General features: G+C 41.0%; 1 pseudogene; it reads right to left on the bottom strand.

The window, feature by feature from the left end:
- Positions 1-432: 432 nt before the first annotated feature.
- LOC122033886 lies at positions 433-4,052 on the bottom strand (annotated as a pseudogene).
- Positions 4,053-4,271: the final 219 nt, after the last annotated feature.

Raw genomic sequence — 4,271 nt, 5'->3', positions numbered from 1 at the left:
TGAGAGTTGAGCGGCCTAGAATGAATTGAAATTTCATGGGTTCCTAGATTGTATAAGAAAGCAGGCATCATACATAAGTCATTTTTTATTGTTTCCTAAGGTAAAGATTAGGTTCAACCTCCCGACTAAGTCACTATTAAATTATTGACATGAAAAAGCCAAAGAAAACAGTATTGTTCAACTCATAAAACAGTGTGCTATAAGGCTGGCCATGTTTGTTATATTGAACCACTAGAAAAATTTCAAATTGAACCAAACCAAAATAATTTGAAAATTTTCAGACTAATCTAATGAGCCTCCAAACCGTACCCAAATGAACCTGAAATTTCTCTATTTTCAAACCCATATTGAAACTTTGTAGTCAACATTCACACAGAAGGTGATAACTGCAGCATAACATCTGCTTGAAGGCTTAGGGCTTGTGATGTGATCTTAAATTTTCACCTCTTTCTGCTGACAGTAATCAAGGTCAGTCCAACAGCTCTCGTCCTTGACCCGATCCGCTGGCCATCCAGGACTGGGGACGATGGCAGAGATCAACGATGTGACCACCACCCGACGCACTCCGCTCTCCTTGGCCGCGCGGAGAACGTTGAGAGTCCCCGTCACTACTGGATCTAGTAGTTCCCTCTGATCAGAAAGGAAATGAGGTTAGAATAGGGAGGAAGAGATCTGGAAGGGAAAATACGGACCTGGGGATCCTGGACGTGAGTGATGATGCAAGGCGAGGCGAGGCGAGGTGGAACACCCCGGAGATGCCGCGGATGGCTGCGAGGATGGAGTCCGGATCAAGGAGGTCGATCTTGAAGAGGCGAAGGCGATTGGAGGCACTAGGTAGGGATTGTAGGTGCGCCGTCTCGGCCTCGTCTCCTATAGAAGTTTAGGTAAAGAGAAAGTGGAAGAGGAGGGGGAGGCGGAGAAGAGAGGGGGAGGCGGAGAAGAGAGGAGGAGGAGGAGGAGCACCTCTGCCTCCGCCTCCGCCTCCACACAGCAATCTGCACAAGAAGCAGCAACCACCCACGCTCCTGAGAAAGATCGTATGAGGCGAGAGGTTTAGGGTTCGGGTAGTCTAAGGGGGGAAAACAGGGCGCAAAAAAATTTTCAGAGAGAGGGAAGCAAATCACTGCTACAACAAAAACAAAGAATCGGGGAAAAATGGCGAAAGAATAAAGTCAAAGACAACGGTTTATTAAAACTATTGTCTTTGACCCCTAAAAACGCGCTTAAAGACAACAATTTTAGAAAAATATTATAAAAGGTGTTGTTGATTTTACAAAAAGTCGCTCAACGATAACGATTTTTACAAAACTGTTGTCTTTTATTTTTTCGGGCGCTCAAAGACAACAGTTTTGTCAAAAACCGTTGTCTTTTACCAAATTAACAACAGTTCCTTCTAAAACCGTTGTCTTTATGGTGTTGTCTTTTAACAATTTTGTTGTAGTGTGCCTTAGATACTATCTATATGTATCTTTTAGGGGAGGAGAGACCACCTGTAGTGACTGACTTCAGGTAACTCTCTCTTAGGGTCCAGGTGAAGGTTCTGGAATTCCGTTCTGTTTAAAATTTCCCGTACAAAAAAATTGTACAAGAGCATAACTTTTTCTAGTAACCCACATATTCGATCAAACATGTGTTTGATCAATCAAGCAAGTTCTTGAATGATCAAAGCACACCTTGATCAAAGTACAAGATCACTGGCCTCTTGTGTTGGTATTCAAAATCAATACGAAGAAAACAAAACTAATTACGCAGCGGAATTAAAGAACTAGTTGTACCTTTCTTCGTAGCTAAAGACCTCTTAATCTTCTGCCGTATTCCTCTCCTCTTCTTGGATGGCATGTGGGCGATGATCTACCAAGACAACACCACCCTCCTTCTCTTCTCAGGTTTCAAACCGCCGGTTACAAAAGGAGGCTCTATGATGGGGCACCTTCTAATCTTCTTCTTTCTCTTCTTCCTTTTCTTCAAGCCGCCACCCACTAAGGGAGAAGGGGCGCCAACCCTAAGCAAGGAGGAGGGGGGCACCAGCCCTAAGCAAGGAGGAGGGGGGCACCGACCCTTGTGGAGGAGGAGGGGCGTCGGCCACAAGGAAGAGATGTGGTTGACCCTAGGTGGAGATGTGGCTGGCCTAGCAAGGGAAGAGGGGCACCGACCACAAGGAGGAAGGGAAATTGTGGAAAATTAGAAAGTTAGGTTTTAGGAGTCACCACCTACTCCATTTTATAGGCTTTTCGTTGGTTACAAAGAAAGAAAAATAATAGAATTCTGTTATGAAAAAATCTCCCCTTCTATAAGCAAACCAAGTTAAGTTAAACCAAACCAAATTAAACCAAGTTAAGTTAAACCAAACCAAGTTATGGATGGGTGGATGCGAGACTTTATATAAAGGCTACAAGAGGGACCTAGAGGAGGAATTGGTTTAGGCCTCCTGATGGGCTTGAGCTTCCTGTGTTCGGCCCAAACACCCAACCCAAGTCCATCAATAATAACTCATACCACTAAAGGGTTATTATTGAACTACCGCACCAATCCCATATTACAATATGAGCTCCTTTTTATCATGAGTACGTTAAACTCCCTGTGTTTAAGATATCGTATGTCCGTTAATTAAATGAGTTACTAACAACTCAATTAATTAACATCTAATTCCAAGAGTAGTACCACTCAACTTTATTATCATGGCGGACTAAGTCCACCTGCAGGGTTTATATGATAATCCTTATGAGCTCCTCAAGGGGATATCATCAGCTTAAATAATTAGAACACAGATTCCTTCTATAATCAACAACACACTATATAAATAGTACTATTTCCTAACTCATCGGGTCTATTGATTTAACGGATAAATATCACCCATTGATAAGTTAAAGAAATAAATACTAAGTATACATTCTTGTTATTATATAGAGATTAAGAGGACACACATCCAAAATAACAGAGGTTCTGTTCTTTTATATAGTCAATATAAATCGAATAATCTCAAATGGTCCTATACACACATAGTGTACTAGTGTAATTTTATAGCCAAGACACACTAATATCAAATTACACTACAACCATTCCAATGGTTTGTCCCTATCCATCTTGGTTGTGAGCTTCTATTTATAATTTACAAGGAACCGATAACATGATCTTCTGTGTGGCACCACACACCATGTTATCTACAATATAAATTAAATGGACAACTGCATCGACATATATATAAATATAAAATACAGACATTTAACCAAAGTGATTCTCATTTCAAAATATTTGGAAATAGATGTTTATACAAAAGCTAGGTTATAGTATACATCCCAACAATCTCCTACTTATACTAAAAGACTATGCTGCCATAAATGCTGTCATACATCTGATTCTCATCCCCTCAACATGCCTATCAAAAGCTCTCGCCGGAAGGGCCTTAGTGAAAGGATCTGCCAGGTTATCTGCTGATGTAATCTTGACAATAATAATTTCTCTTCATTTTACGATGTCTCGTATCAGGTGGTACTTGCGCTCAATGTGTTTACTTGCCTTATGGGCTCATGGTTCCTTCGAGTTTGCTACTGCACCATTATTGACACAATAAATTTTGATAACTTTGGGTAAATTAGGAATCACATCTAAGTCCATCAAGAAGTTTCTGAGCCATACAGCTTCTTTAGCTGGCTCAGATGTTACCACATACTCAGCTTCCATGGTGGAGTCTGAAACGCATTTCTATTTAACACTCCTCCATGCTATGACTCCACCTCCCAAAGTAAACATATACCTCGAGGTTGACTTACTATTGTCCCTATTTGATTAGATGTCCGCATCTGTGTAACCCACCGGGAGTAAATCATCTGCCTAGTAAACCAGCATATAATCTCTAGTCCTTTTCTAGTACTTTAATATATGCTTTACGATAGTCCAATGTCCCGGTCCTGGATTACTTTGATATTTACTAACCATGCCCACGGAAAAATAGATATCCAGTCTCGTACATAACATCGCATACATTAGGCTTCCTACAGCTGAAGTATAAGGAGCTGCCTTAGGACATAACTCTTTAGATAAAGGTACCCCATGCCAAAAAGATAGAAAACCTTTCTTGGAGTTTTGCATGCTAAAACGAGCTAGGATAATATCGATGTATGAAACTTGGGATAAGCACAACATCCTTTTCTTGCGATCCCTTATTACTTTGATCCCAAGAATATGGCCACATTCTCCCAAGTCCTTCATATCAAACTGCTTGGACATCCATACCCTTACGTTTGACAACACTTTGACATTGTTGCCAATGA

Source organism: Zingiber officinale, chromosome 11B (genome assembly GCF_018446385.1).
Source record: "Zingiber officinale cultivar Zhangliang chromosome 11B, Zo_v1.1, whole genome shotgun sequence".
Classification (NCBI taxonomy): Eukaryota; Viridiplantae; Streptophyta; class Magnoliopsida; order Zingiberales; family Zingiberaceae; genus Zingiber; species Zingiber officinale.
This window is presented reverse-complemented; position numbering and strand designations above follow the sequence as displayed.